We start from the raw sequence: 16,720 nt of genomic DNA on the forward strand, positions 1-16,720 counted from the left end.
CACAATAGTACTCATACTTTTTTGTTATTCTCTGCAGCCATCTCCCTAACCTTCGTTCAATTGTGTTCCCTCCTTGACATGTAGTTTACATTCTTGTAGACAATCTGGCTATCCCTGGTATACTAGTGGCCCCTTATTGACAAAATGTGGATTCTGGCAGTCAGTGGCAAAATAGTCCTAATCCTCGATATAAAGTGAGAATTCTTGGCACTATTCTGGATATCTGTGGTCCAATAGTAGCCCACTCATGATAGAAAGTAGGAATTATTTTCATTTTTCTGGATATTCCTGGCATAATACTGGGCAATCTTTGACTTCAGAGGGTTTTCTTTGTGACAGCTTGTCTGCCTATGGTATAGTAGGGGTGCAATCCTGGCATATTATCTATATATTCTTAGTGACATTTTGCCTAACCATACTGTGTTATTAGCCCACCAGTGGATATTCTTAGCAATGTTCTGGTTATTATAGTAGCCCATATTTGACATGCTATGGACATGCTCTCAAACACATGTGGAAATTCCATGGCAAACCAATGGCTTTAACCATTGTGTGGGTTCTTGACAACATTCAGGTTACTCCTGGCATACTACTGTCACGTTCTTTATATATAGTGGACATTCTTAGTAACATTCCTGCTCTCCCTGGTATAATAATGGCCCATCCTTGACCTAAATGTGGCATTTCTATTATAATTTTGGCTAGCTGTGGCTAAGTTGTGACAGACTCTTGAAATTTCACGACTCTTTTGGGAACAGTCTGAATTTCTGAGGCCAGTGCTCGATGTGCCATTGGATCCAACATGTACCTCTTTGATGAGACCCAACAAGGCTGAAGTGGGTCAAGGGTTTTTTGGGTTCTTATTTAGAGGGTACATGACCTGCAATTCATGCTGGACTTTTACTATGTCAAGAGAATGGTTCTGTCGGGTCCCGACAGAACCATTCTCTTGACTTAATACTTATACCCAGGTTCTGAGGGACACCGGGTCGCCCCAATATTTTTTCTAATGGACATTTACTATGTAGCATGGCCAACAATGATTTGCATAGAGTTGCTCCCAATGTCGAGGTATACAGTTGGGAAAACACATTGATTGGTATTCAGCCCACATGGATTGTCAATGACCTAGACATTTCCAAGCATTCTACCTAAAACTTGATCTTAATATCAAAGTGAGGCTGTGACACAATATAACTTCCGCTAGACAAATTTGCGTAATTTCTGGAATTTCACGCTATGCTTGTTACACAGCCTGCTAATTACTAGAATACTACGTGCTTCTTGTGTGCTGGGAGGGGTAACCAGCTCAAAGAGTAGAAAAATCCCTTATAAATTGGCTCAATTCGCATTAATGTTGGCGAAGCGCCGAGTGGCTATTTGGTGTTTGCGTTCGAGGGCCCCAGCTTGGGAACTTTGGTTGAAGGACCTAATGGAGTGGGGTGCTATGGAGGAACAACACTTAAAAATGTCACGTACAAATGAGGGAGCAGCTGATGAGATAATGCTATAGGCTCAGTTACTTTTTAGGTTTTAGGAGGGTAATGCTTTGGGGATTGACAGCAGCTCTGATGCACTGGAGTGAACAGGAAGACAGTGCCAGCACAAGTCGTGGCTGCACCGGAATCGCGCAATACCGCTGACTTGTTCACCGTGCGGAGTTCAAAATCGGAGTACCGAAGGTATTATCCTTGTTGAAGTTCTTGTGAATAGTATTGGAACTTCCACTTGACATTGGACAATATCCCAATCTCACTTTATTTTCACCTGAGGTCCTGAAGAAAGCCCCCGACCCTCCTGGGCACTCTAGGGGCTGAAACATGTCGACCGACCACTTAGATTAACACTGCAGCGGATTCATTACTTGTCCACTCTGAAATTAGCTGTTTTTAACTTTTTCCCTGCACCTAATAGAATAAAAAACAAATTGAATATAGGTAGCCTGAGGAATTTTTTATCATAACCAATCACTTCACTTGAGCACTTCTCACTTTTTTTAATTTTTTTCCCTGATCACTACTGGAACATTCAGTGGTTCCCTCCGGGTTGGAGGAAGCATGGGAAAAACCCAATGATGATGCTGTCACGTATTTAGATATCAAGTCGGAGAACCAAGATATACCGCCCACGAACTGCCTTACGTGTATGAGGGTTTTTTACCAAATATCGGAAACAACCACCCGAACCCTGGTGCCAGCTACAAGTGATCCATTCCCTCTGATTATAAGTGAACGCGGGTTGGCCATGTTTTGTAGCGTTTATTCCGGCAGACCGACTGCGTCAATGTGGGATCCATTATTATGTTCTCTATCTCTTATATCGGTCTCATTGTGTTGCTGATTGACAACCTTTTGTACATTGTTTGATGTGAAGATGTATGCGGATCAGATCATTTGCACTGTATGTTTTATGCAAAATCAATAAAATACAGTTAAAAAAAATGCTTGATACACAGAATTCCCAAAATGATGCCATTGCGCTGCATTATGTGTTTATGCTGCAGTTTGTTGCAAAACGTTACCATAGGACCAATGTGAGCAACAGCAGAGCAAGAAAACAAGTGGCCGTTGTTCAGAGCAACTGGATTTAGACACTATGTTTAATGTCAAAACGCGTCCTTTAGTCAAAAATGAATGTGAGGGCACATTTTGTACTAATTTATAGCACCAAATGACAGATTCATATTTTAGATAATAATGTGTCATTTCGCACACCCGTCCCATAATCATTTTTTTAACATTCTGGGTATTCCTGGGGTACTGCTGGCCCAGCCTTGGCATAGAGTGGGTATTCCTGGTGCCATTCTGTTTATTGCCTGCATACAAGAGGTCACACCTTCACATATAGTGGATCCCCTTGGAAAAATGATGACGCTCCATGTAATGAAATCCACTAAGTGGGGATTCTTGGCAACATCATGTCTATCACTGGCACAATTGTGGCCCGTGAATGACATAATATTAGCATTCATGCCAACAAGATTTCTTTCCTTAGCATAATGGAACACCATACTAGGGGGCAGATTTACAAGGAACTGATGCATCTGCATAGATGCGTCAGTTGCCTTGCGTCAGCGTTGAATGTCCTTGTGCCACTATGGATGCGCTGTATTTACAATACAGTGCTTCATGGTGCAAGGATTAACAGATGCTTCAAAAATTCTGACGCATCTGTTGCCGCAAAAGTGACAAATTGCTGGAGTTGCTCATGAAAGTGACGCAGTCCAGCAATGCACCACAATAGATGGGCAAGTCCCATTCAAAAAGCCCTGCATCATTCCTTACGCCTGGTCTGAGCAGGCATAGGGATTTTGACACAGTGAAGGCGTAGAGTGATGCAGTGAAATCATGTAGATTTCACTGCATCAGTTCTACATGGCTTTTTGCGTGGTAACACCCACCCTGCATACATTATACCTGACGCAGATATAATGTGATGCAAGGCTTTACAACGTGACGCCTCTCCCTAGATGCGTCACGCTGTAAATGGGCTGCACCGTTTACGCCGCGGCTGCGTCATAAAAGTGACGCAACTGGAGCGCAAATGTCATGCAAGGGGTTTGTAAATCTGCCCCTCCATATATAGTGGGCAACAGTCTGGGAAACCCAGAACATGCTGGTGCTCCCTCCTTGACATTCTGCTGGCATTTCAAATTACATTTTGCTTTTCCCTGTCGTAATAGTGGTCCATCGTTGGCATCAGGGGCCCAATTCACGAACCCCTTTTCTGCCATGCGAGTATGGTGTGCCTGTGGTACTGGTACAGCATCAGTGATTTAGGAGGAGACACTTGAAGGGCAAATGTTAGCATCTATGACTAAATTGTGCACCGAGCACCAGACACAGAGCCAAACCATCCTTGCTAGAGCGTTTTCTAGCGATAAAGAACACAGCTGTTAGATAAACGATAAATGGTTTGTATGTGGTGAATCTGTTTACAGCCAACTCTCTTCTTTGGATGACAAATCATTTTGTACATGGATTGTTTTAAATTTGTGAATGCGCTCCTGAAATGGCAAGTGAGGGTTTTCTCGTTGCTCATTTAAAAAACCACATTAACTTTTTTGTGTTTTAAATATGCTGGTGAGGTTCCGTGTGGGACAGAACGACACTTTTGAGTGGTGACGAATATGGATGAGTTGGGTATCTACGAACCGCAAATGACGAGTATAGTGGGTGTACGCAGTTTCGCTACGCAACCACGTATGGTTCGTCTTATTTTTGGGTTTATTCATCTGAACCCTCGGGTTCCATTTTAGATACGGTATCCATTTTGTTTCTTGCCCTCAAGTAGCCAGCGAACGTACTTTTGTCCGCTTCGTGACCCTGGGACTCTCAAGCTTATGCGAGAGACACGTGTTCCTTTGAGTATGACTTTTATGATGAGGGAAACGACACGACGAAGGCAGATGGCCCCGCTCGAGGTTCATCTTGCCGTGCCGGTCTATTGTTTCAGCCATGCATACATTAGACACGGTATCTCTGATCCCGTTATCAAGTTTCCTTTATTACTCCTAACACTCTTCTTTAACCTGTTGTGCATCCTTGTTCTTCCTTTGCATCTGTTTTTGTCCCTTCTCCTAATGTGTTTACGATCAGGATGGAATGTGTTTTATATGCTTTTACAGTTGGGAACTGGCAATACTGTGGTAATCATGTTCCGGCCTCCTGAAACATGAACGCGACCCTTTTTGAAGTTTATTGTGGGAACTGAGTTGTAATCTTTGTTCACTATATTGGGCTATGGGAAAAACGTGTATAAAAGGAGCGATCCACTTTTGCAAATTGAAGCAGTCTCCGAGAACCTACACGCTGTGTACTTCTTGTGACCTCTGTATCCCTGCAGTAAAATAAACTCTGATCTCTGACGCCGCTGGAAGTGTCCCGTGTCTCTGTGTTTGGTACGCCAGAACAGGTAACCCACGAAGGTTTCAGGTGTTGTTCCCTGGCACCGCTGGGTCTTAGAAAAACCCAGTCCTTCAGTTGGCGCCCAACGTGGGGCGACATCAGCGGTACCGGTCCAAAGCCCGACGATCGTGAGGAACTTCGTGTGAAATCTCCGAGGGAAGGTGCACCCCGCTTCATCGATCCAGTTGTCGAAATAAGTGGCCCGACGTCTTTTCCCGCGAAGATCCCCGCCTCCTGACGGCTGCGACGGACTGATGCCCTGACTGTCGACCTGTTTTTGGCGCCTGGCGTAGTCCTTTGTACGGCGAGACGATAGACGGGCCTTCCTGGTGACGCCATTGTTCTTTCAGTTAAGTATTTGTGGGTCGCTCCCTGTGTTCCTTTGTTGTTTACATGGTACCATAGCATTTGTGGTTCTTAGTTGTTGGGTTTTATTTGACGATTGCAATTGCCAAAAACCGAGGGTCTCGCAAACTGTTTGCGAGGATATCGTAAATTCGATAGCCCTTGAAGTTTGTAAATTCGGTTAGTGTGCGCGATGCCTAGCCGTAGTACTTTGTTTGGGTTTCTTAAATGTTGCAGAATGGATTCCCGGCTGGAGGATTCATGCCCGATACCTCCGGTTGGAACTCCGATTTATGAGCTCTATAGTCGCCATGGCGTAGGTCCTATCGTGTATAATGAATATTGGGTCCGCTACACTAAAAATGATGGCGTTCTTAGTTGGCCATCTCATGGTAGTTTTGAAACTGCCGTTTTAGATCATTTGGAAGCTAAACTGTTTAAAAAGAAGGCTAGGCCGGCCATGTTTGATTCCTTCCGGTTGTGGCGGAAAGAGGCCAAGCAGAAAGAAATCAAGCAGAGTAAGAAAAGTAAAAGAGAAGGCGTTATCGCGGTGATGCGAGATGCTGAACAGTATCAGCGAGACAAAGATGAGAAAGAGCAGGAAGTTAGTGCTCGACTTCATCATATGGCGGTGGATAAGTGTTATCCGGTGCTACCGCCTAACAATGATAAGTCAGGAGAAGAAGCGGTAGAGGATTCGCTATTGTCTTATCTGTTGAAATCACCACCCCCCTATGCTCCCGATACTCTGGGTCCTGTGATTCTACCTCTTCCTCCACCTGCTGTTTTGGCGGGTGCTGGTCAGCCCGCTGTTCCTCCCGCTCTCCCGAATCCCCTTGTGCCACAGATCGTTCCTCCTCTTTTACCGGCTTCTCTTCCTACTGCGCCTTTTCATGTCCCTCCTCAGTCTGTTGTTCCTGCTACTCCTGGTGCCGCGTCAACTTCTATTGTCTCTACCCCTACTGTCGCCGCGCCTGGATCTTCTTCCTCTTCTCCTTCTGTTCGTAGTCGTCTCTTGACTGCTGTTGCTTCTCTTTATTCTCCGCTTTTTGGGCCAATACTCGGCTCGACTCTTTAAGGTGTCGCTCAGAGGCGCAGCCAGCTTCCTGACGATAGAGAACGCGAATCGCTGGTAAAAATGGCACGTAAATGGATTCGTAATCCTGTTAAATATCCTTCGCGTGTAGTGTTTGACACATTTTCTCAGTTTAATGCGCCCACTCAACGATTCGTGTTTGAGGAATTGTGTAAATCGTTGAAGGAGGAGTGGGATCACGATGTGGTAGATACTGTACCGTCTGAGGTTTCTGAGCTCCAGCATCGGTTCACAACTGGTGTGATTGTAGGTGACAAAGTTCGAGAAGCTCTAGAACGTTTGTTATCCTTTCGATGTACAGTGCAACCTCGAGCATTGTTTAAGGAGGAGACGGCAGCATGGATGGCGCAACCTGGTCAATATCCGATGCGGGAAGTTCCCCCAGTATGGATGCCAGGCGATCCTAATGCTAACCCTGCTGTCCCAGGCCGTTTTCAGAGAGTGTGGATACACCTCCCTTGGAAAAGATCGGAAGTCTTACAGGTGAAGCAAACTTTGCCTGATCCCCGTAAAAATCCAGCAGGTTATTATAAGGAGTTGTCCCAATTGGTGGATGCTACTGTTATGAATCTAGCTGATATTGATATGTTGTTTGGCAATGTAGTGCCTCAGCCGATTTGGGCGAAAATTCGTCACGAGAATCACGCGGCTGAGTTAGGCGGTGACTGGGCTGCCCTTACAGCGGCAGATGCTCAGCAAGTCGGTGGGGCTAAGCCTGAGCAGCTTATTGTGGCATTGCCCCAGAGGATTATTACCCTCATGAAAACGCTTATGCCAGCGATGCGCGTTAATTGGGACAAGCTGTCCGCGTGCAAGCAAAAGAGGGATGAAAGCGTCTCCGACTTCTTTACGAGATTTGAGGAAGCATTTGTCGATCATAGTGGCCAGGACATGGGCTCAGAGGGTGGTCAGCGGCTGTTTGTTGATAAGTTTGTGTCGAACTTGTTGCCCGAACTTAGTAATAAGTTAAAAAATTCTGAGAGTTCGTGGGCCGTTTCTACCACTGCTCAAATATTGGCTACGGCCCAATATTACGAAAATAGGGAAAAGGAGGAAAGTGAACGTGCAGATAAGAAAACAAAGGATCTTAAAACTAAGGTCTTATTGCAGCAAGCGTATCCTCCGCGCTCGAATTTTAATGATTCGCAACAGCCAAATAGATCGCAATCACAGTTCTCTAGATCGCAGACGCGAAATGACTCTCCCGCACCCCGTTTTGTGTTGGGATACAATCAATGTGCGTACTGTCGAGGGGAGGGCCATTTGAAGTTTAATTGTCCGGTTCTCCGTGATAGGAATAATGGTGTGTCAGCTCGAGGAGGACGTGGTGGTCCTCAACAAGCTTCACGTGGTAGAGGTCGTGGAGTTACTCAGAGTCAGGCCGAGCGTTTTGCCACTTCCTCAGACTCGCAGAATTGTTTCGATCGACGTGAACCATCGTCCGGTAGATCTGCACAGTATCATGTGGATGACTGTTACGTTGAGCGTGATGTTGATATGGATGGTATCTACTAGGACAGCCATAGACGAAGGAAGGGAGAAGTATCAGTTCCGGTTGATCAGAGAGGGCCTTATGTTGACGTAGCTACATTGGGTATCGTCGAGCCTTTTCTGTTGGACACTGGTGCAGCAAAAAGTTCCATTATGCATTCGAAACTCCCTGGCGCGCCTTTGTCTGGCTTAACGAATGTTTCCGTTGGATTCTCTGGCGCCTCCGTTAGCAATCCAGTTTCTAGCCCCTTGCCACTTACGATTGGGTCTCATGAGCTAGAAGCTCCTTTGATTTTGACTACTGGTTGTGGTGAGAATCTTTTGGGTTTGGATTTGTTGAAGAGGTTACATGCGACTTTGTACTGCTCTCCTACGGGTGTGGAGCTCACGTTGGGTGAGAATGTGATTTCCCCTATGTATCTATCGATCGATAAGCTCCCACCGGAATTGAGTTCTCTTCCAGCTTCTTTGTGGGCAACAGGTCCCAATGATGTGGGCCTGTTGGATATCCCACCTTATGTTGTTCAATTGAAAGTTGATGCGCGCTTACCACGCATACCACAGTATCGAATTTCTCTTGATGGTGAACGAGCACTATTAGCGATCATTTACGATCTGATCGGTAAAGATGTTATCGAGGAGACACGAGGTAACGTGTGTAATAGTCCCGTGTTGCCTATTCTGAAACGAACTGATCCGTCCAAGCCTCCCGTGTACCGTCTAGTTATCGACTTACGGGAAGTCAATAAAATTGTTGTCCCACAGTTTCCTGTGGTTCCAGATATTACAGCTTTGCTGACTCTGATTCCAGCCTCTGCATCATGGTTCTCGGTAATAGATCTGAAGAATGCGTTCTTTAGCATTCCGATTGCTGAGGAAAGTCGTGATTTGTTCGGATTTTCGTTAGGAGGTCGCAGTTTCCGGTTCAAACGCGCACCTCAAGGCTATTGTGAGAGTCCATCGATCTACAGCCAAGCTCTTAAGAGTCAACTGGATGCATTTGTACTGCCGACTGGTGCGGCTTTGATTCAGTACGTTGACGATCTGTTGGTAGCCGCAGATACTGAACAAATTTGCAAGACTGCTACTGTGTCACTGTTGCAGCATCTCTGTGACTTACACCACAAAGTGTCACCTTCTAAATTGCAATATTGTTGTCAAGAAGTTACCTACTTAGGTCACTTATTGTCAAAGGCGGGAAGAAGGTTGACCCCTGAAAGAATCGCAGCAATTGCTCGAATGACTGTGCCAACAACTCAGAGAGATGTGCGTGCCTTTTTGGGTATCACGTCGTACTGCAGACAGTGGATTCCGAACTTTTCACTGTTAGCGAAGCCATTGATAGCTCTCACGTGCAAGGATGTTTCGACTCCTTTGCCGTGGACGGAGGAATGTCAGAAAAGTTTTTCTGAACTACGTGATGCGCTGTGTTCGGCTCCCGTGTTTGGTACTCCTGATTATAGTAAGCCATTCACATTATACGTTCACGAGAGGGAAGGTTGTGCGTTGAGTGTTTTAACGCAACAATTTGGCGACAAGCAGCGCCCGTGTGCATATTTTTCCTCGACCTTAGACCCGGTAGCTAGAGCGTTGCCAAGTTGCTTGAGGGCGACAGCGGCAGCAGCGGCGTCTATACGACAGTCCGCAGGTCTTGTTATGGATAATATGCTCATGGTGATGGTTCCGCATGCAGTTGATACTCTCTTGAATCGGACAAAGACTCAACATCTGACGAGTGCAAGGTTGTCTGGGTACGAGCTGACCCTTTTGGCAAGTCATATACAGATCAAACGTTGTAATGTACTGAATCCAGCGACATTGTTGCCGATTAATATGGAATCAGATGATGTGCCACCACATGATTGTTATTTACGAACTGAGGAGGAAACAAAAGGTCGTGTGGACCTGAAAAACACTCCCTTGACAGATCCCGATGGTACCTTGTATGTGGATGGGTCGTGCTTTAAATTGCCGAATGGTGATGTGACGACTGCGTATGCTGTAGTAACGTTGAGCACGATTGTGGAAACTGCGAGATTGAATCAGAATTCAGCACAAGCTGCAGAGTTGATCGCATTAACAAGAGCGTGCCTTTTGTCTAAAGGAAAGCGAGTGAATGTGTTTACCGACAGTCAGTATGCATTCGGTGTTGCGCATAACTTTGGAAGATTGTGGAGAGAAAGAGGATTTATGACATCGCATGGTACGAAGATCCAGCATGGACAGCTCGTGAATGACCTTTTGGATGCACTTACACTGCCTAAACAAGTGGCAATTGTTAAATGTAGTGCACATCGGAAAGTGACGGACGATGTCGGTCGTGGTAATGCATTTGCGGATGAGATTGCTAAGGAAACGGCTAAGGATCTTGCGACCCGAATGTATGTCACGAGTTCAGTAAGGTGGCCGACAGAGACTGGTATGTGTGAAAATACTATTGAGAGTGTGAAAGCAATTCAGAACGAGGCTACCAAAGCTGAGAAGACTAAGTGGAAAGAAAGTACGGGAAAGTTGGATATGTATGGATGTTGGGTTGACCTGACGGAATGTCAGAGGTGGATGTTACCAGATGCGTATGTATTAGCTGTTGTGACGATGGCTCATGGGTTGGCACATATCAGTGCGAAAGGCATATGCAGGTTCTTGTCCCCTGTATGGAGAAATGAGGGTATTGCTAAATGTGCCGAGAGAGTGGTTAGGAATTGTATGGTGTGTTTGATGCACAATCCTGGCAAGGGTACCCCCACTCCACCTGGTCATTTTGCTCCTCCTGTTTGTCCCTTTGAGGTTATCCAGCTGGACTTTATCCATATGGAGAGATGCAATAACCTAAAGTATGTTTTGGTTGTGGTTTGTGCGTTCTCCAGATGGATTGAGGCCTATCCTCTTAAGGATAACACTGCCCTGTCCACAGCAAAAATCCTGCTGAAGGAATACTTTCCTCGGTACGGAATGCCACGGATTGTATGGTCGGATAATGGGAGTGAGTTTGTGGGAAGTGTAATGCAGAGTGTGTGTAAGGGCCTTGGAATTTGTCAGAAATTCCATAGTGCTAATCATCCTCAGGCAGCGGGTTTGGTTGAAGGGTACAATGGTACCCTGAAACTGAAACTCGCCAAGATTCAAGCTACGACTGGTTTATCGTGGCCTGATGCCTTGCCTCTGGCCCTCCTATCGACCAGAGCGACCGTACACTCTCGAGTAGGGCTTAGCCCATATGAGATTGTGTTCGGCCGCCCTGCGAATATTTGGGGGGTTCCGAGACCAAGGGCCTTTGATAGTCTTGAGTATCCAATGTTAATTGATTACTTGCATGATTTGACCACTAAACTACGGTTAATCCATCAACAGGTCTTTGAAGCTCTACCGGCGCAGACAGAGGGTCCTGGACACCAGCTCCGGCCAGGGGACTGGGTCGTTACCCGAAATTTTGGTCGAAAGCGTAACTTGGAGCCAAGATTTGTAGGACCCTTCCAAGTCTTATTGACGACGAGGACTGCGGTTCGACTGGAGGGCAGGAAGAATTGGGTACACGCCAGTCACACGAAGAAGGTGCCGATCCCCTTACCAACGGATGGTTGGGTGAGGACTGGGATTTCGGCAACAGAAACTGAGACTCCTTTGCACTTTGTGCCGTTTAGCGACGCTCAACCCAGGGGCAATGATTTGTCACTGCCAGACCCACATGAAGAGTCATCGGTAGCAGAGAACCAAAGGTCTGACTCGTTGTCCATTTCATCGAACACTGTTGCGCCAGCTGAACAATTGTTTGTAGAGCAAACTCAACCTGGAAGAAGCCGATATTTTCTTCGTTCAAGGACTAATAAAAATTAGTTATATATATTTGTTTTTTTTTTGGTGTTATGAACATTATGGACAATTATATCCTTTCTTTTTGAGTTTTTATGTGCTGTCCCGCGGCTAAGAGATTTGTGATTTGAGTTTTTTTTGCGAGGAAACCTCTCCATCCGGGTCACCGTAGGGCCGTGTGGGTACTCCTTTCTGTTTAGCAGGTTTCTGACGCTAGGTCGGTTACTTTTGTCGATTCCTGGGAACTCCTGGGGATTGATAATCGCTTCTCAGAACGGAGTGCGTCAAGTACGTCACGGACGGTTTGTAGAGGATGGCATTCTCTAAGCTATTGGAAGCAGAAAGGATGTCGGCGCAGAGATCAGAATTAAGAAAAGTTGTATGTACAAAATGTTTTTTGTTTCAGGTGTTCCTACTGTTCCTACTGTTCCTGATCGTATCTATGTTATTGGTGGGTGGAGTATATTTTGGAGTACAGTTGTTATTACCCTCTGTATCACCTACCCTTTCTCCTAAACTAAGCTCCCTCACCACTGTTTCCCCACATTCTTTTCATCCTCTGCCTCAACATGAACAGGTTAGACGTGCGGAGTTCATGAACAACTCCTTTGTTCAACTTCTACATCAGCATCAGTTGGTGATGAACACTACCAATTGTTGGGTGTGTGGGTTAATGCCACATACCATGGATAGGGGTATTCCGTATTTGGTTCTTCCCTACAGCTCCCAGGGTTCGGCTCGAGCATTCCAAACTATGTTCCGTAGTGCACTAGATTCCTACCCCAGTCGAGAGCCACGTTCTGCCAATTTTGGTCCTGGGCCGTATCACAAACCTTTGGCGATAGCGATAGCGGATTTAGATAGAGATGTTTTTGATGCATCGCTTATCCCAAGTGAGGAGGTACAGGCGTACAAGGATCTGCGTGAGGCTGAGTATAGTACGTAAGTGGGTGATAGACAGCTTAAGAGCTCGTCCCCAATATGGATTGTACCACACCTCGGTAATTTCTGCTTGAAAGGTTTGGGTCGAAATCCGAGAGCACAACTTGGGAACAGTGCTTGCACTGATATGTATGTTTTGCCGATGCTCTCTTCCCCTGTTTTTCTGACCGCCAAGGGCACTTATTTTGTATGTTATGAACGCGCATATACATGGTTACCCCGTGATTTTTCGGGTACCTGTTATATTGCGAATCTTCTACCACCGACTTTCACTGTCGCCTCAGATTATCACAAAACTAGAGTTGTGAGAGGTGTTATTAGCAAAGAGGATACTGCCGGTCAAGAAGCAGGAGACTTCTTTAAGGGTTTCCTGCCGTTTTGGGGACCTATGGTTAATAGTAGGAACTTAAGACAACTGACACGTGTAGTAGAGTCGACTGCTAATATTACTGCAAGTGCCCTCGGTAATCTCACAGCTGAACTTCAGGCGGATAGACTCATGACGTTACAGAACCGTATGGTTCTAGATGTTGTTCTCGCAGATAGAGGTGGTGTGTGTAAAGTTATCCATTCGAGTTGTTGCATTTATATTCCTGACAATGCTCCAACTGTGTACCAAGCTATCTCGAAGTTGCACAAGATCTCCGAGTCCATACACGTGGACGAAGGTAATTGGACGCTCCTAGGATGGTTTTGGGGCCTGATGTCAACTTGGGGTTGGAAGATTCTGATGATCGTAGGGGTTGTTGTAACGTTTCTGTTCACGTGTTGTCTTTGTGTACAGTGTCGTCCTGCCTTATGTGGCCTATGTGCTACAACGTGTATAAGACGACCATCTGTTACCAAGGAGACGTTGATGAATAGAATGATGTTCCAGCAGCAACTGAACGACCTGATGAATATTGAAGTAGATTCTGATCTTGACTAGTGCTTGCCTACATGAGGGCAAAAGGAGCGTCTGAGGTTCCGTGTGGGACGGAACAACACTTTTGAGTGGTGACGAATATGGATGAGTTGGGTATCTACGAACCGCAAATGACGAGTATAGTGGGTGTACGCAGTTTCGCTACGCAACCACGTATGGTTCGTCTTATTTTTGGGTTTATTCATCTGAACCCTCGGGTTCCATTTTAGATACGGTATCCATTTTGTTTCTTGCCCTCAAGTAGCCAGCGAACGTACTTTTGTCCGCTTCGTGACCCTGGGACTCTCAAGCTTATGCGAGAGACACGTGTTCCTTTGAGTATGACTTTTATGATGAGGGAAACGACACGACGAAGGCAGATGGCCCCGCTCGAGGTTCATCTTGCCGTGCCGGTCTATTGTTTCAGCCATGCATACATTAGACACGGTATCTCTGATCCCGTTATCAAGTGTCCTTTATTACTCCTAACACTCTTCTTTAACCTGTTGTGCATCCTTGTTCTTCCTTTGCATCTGTTTTTGTCCCTTCTCCTAATGTGTTTACGATCAGGATGGAATGTGTTTTATATGCTTTTACAGTTGGGAACTGGCAATACTGTGGTAATCATGTTCCGGCCTCCTGAAACATGAACGCGACCCTTTTTGAAGTTTATTGTGGGAACTGAGTTGTAATCTTTGTTCACTATATTGGGCTATGGGAAAAACGTGTATAAAAGGAGCGATCCACTTTTGCAAATTGAAGCAGTCTCCGAGAACCTACACGCTGTGTACTTCTTGTGACCTCTGTATCCCTGCAGTAAAATAAACTCTGATCTCTGATGCCGCTGGAAGTGTCCCGTGTCTCTGTGTTTGGTACGCCAGAACAGGTAACCCACGAAGGTTTCAGGTGTTGTTCCCTGGCACCGCTGGGTCTTAGAAAAACCCAGTCCTTCACTGGGGAGCCTTATATTTCTTTCTTCTACACAGGCGTGTGGTCTGTAAATGCTGAACATTAAATTGTCATTATCTATAGTTGCTAGTGTACACCCGGCCATCAACACACATCCGTGAACATTATAGCACATTAGGTAGTGAGACATTCTCAAATTTTAATTTTTTTGACCTCAAACGTTCTTTGATGGAGATTAAAGAAATTGTCAGTTGTTGTAAATAGTACTTTCTGCAGGGCCACCCAAATGTTTTGCCTTCCTCCTACTCTTTTTTCCGATCTCGTTTTAGCTGACATTAGAACTCTGACCACTTTACCACTCCTAACCAGTGCTAAAGTGTATGTGGTCTCTCCCCTAAACATGATAACATTGGCTCATACTCAATTGCATATTTAATTTACTTATAAGTCCCTAGTAAATTGCAATACGTGTGCCCAGGGCCTATAGATTAAATGCTTCTAGTGAGCCGGCAGCACTGCTTGTGCCATCCTCTGAAGTATCCCTCTAACCACATCTCAGGCCTGCCATCGCAGAACCTGTGTGTGCAGTGACACTGCCACTTTGACCTGGCAAGCTAAACCTGTTGCCAGGCCTAAACCTTCCCTTTTCATACATGCAGGTCGCCCCTAAGGTAGGCCCTGTTTACCCACAGGGCAGGGTGTCATGAATTTAAAAGGTAGGACATGTAATTTTAAGTTTTACATGTCCTGATAGTGAAAAACTCCCCACTTCCTTTTTTCTCACTACTGCAAGGCCTATCTCTGCCATATGGCAATATTGGGATTACCTTATTATATTTTTTTAATGCAATCCCCAATTGTGAAGTGATAGGCTTTTACAAGTTTGCTGTCACAGAACTCACAATTTAAAATCACAACTTATGGTGAAGTTGTATTTTAAATTCCTGTTTAGTAAATACCACTTTTAGGAAGTTGGCTTTTACTTACTTCAGCCATTTGGTGCCTTTTGCCTGTCTCTAGAATACTTGTCTGGGGTAGGTGACAGCTGGCTTTCTGCATTCCCTCTAGAAAGTCACACACAAAGGAAGGATACGTGTGCCTGAGTCATCTGCATGCAGATAGGCATGCTTTCCTGGCTTCAGTTTCTTGAGCAGGATGGGAGGGAGGAGATGACACTTAAACCTGGAAGGGCTGTGTCCTGTACCCACACAAAGGATTGATTACCTCCCTGTAGTCTGCCTGGAGCCAGGGCAGGAAGGGAGAACCTCTGTGCACTAAAAAGCTTTCTTTTCAGTCTCCTCCACTTCAAATGCACCACTGGATATAAAGTACTGATTCTCTGATACCATGACTTTAGTACACTTCTGGACCAATGACTACTCTGACGGGAAGAAGAGCTGCTGTCCTGCTGTTCCCCTGCCTAGGTGGGAACTGCATAACTTGAACCCAGAGTGACTCTAAGGGCTTCCTGGCTTGCCTACTGCTCCCAAGTCTCAGGGATATCAAAGAATAGAACCATATGTATCTGCGCCTGGACTCAGCAAGCTGTGAATGTGCCCTGCCAAATGGTGCCAACACAGTCCTGGACCCTTGGAAGCGGGGTCTAAGGTACTTCACCATCCCAAACCCACACATCCCCATCAGAAATTATGCATCTTTGCCTTTGCATGAGTCAAAACCAGTGTATCCTTGTCTTTGTGGGGAGCGGACCCTGCGCATTGCCCTCAGACCAGTACTTTCTCGTTGTTATGCAAAGCTGACCCTAATGCATCATCCTCTGAACCAGCGCATGGCCTTCAGCATCGATGCATCACAACTGCGAGAGCAGAAGCAGCGTTTCACATCTGGAGCAAGCGCTCATACTCAAAACTGACACATCACCCAGGTGTGTGGAGAAAGTTGATGCATCTCGTCCATTGCGGGGCTCAACACCAACGCATTGCCTTTTCTGCACCACTCATCCTCGTCAAAGATGGTGCATCCCTGATCAAGGTGCTTTGTTTCAGCGGGCCCGAGTGGGTGTCTATATCTGGCTCGTGCTCCATTGTGGTAAGCCTGAACTTTTAACTTTTCCCCGATCTGGCGTGACCAGGTACCCTTTTTAAGAGCATGTTGCTTCTAAGCCCTATTTTGACATTTATTCTTTAACAATTGATATCTCTTGTACTCATTGGATTTTTGTCATTTTGGTTTTGTTTGATTTATAAAATATACTCTATTTTTCTTACCTGGCGTGGAGTATTATTATGGTGTTTTCATTTTGTCATTGTATGAAGTGTTGCACAAATACTTTATACATTGCCTCTAAAGTTAATT

The sequence above is a fragment of the Triturus cristatus genome, chromosome 5_1 (genome assembly GCF_964204655.1).
Source record: "Triturus cristatus chromosome 5_1, aTriCri1.1, whole genome shotgun sequence".
NCBI classification, from domain to species: Eukaryota; Metazoa; Chordata; class Amphibia; order Caudata; family Salamandridae; genus Triturus; species Triturus cristatus.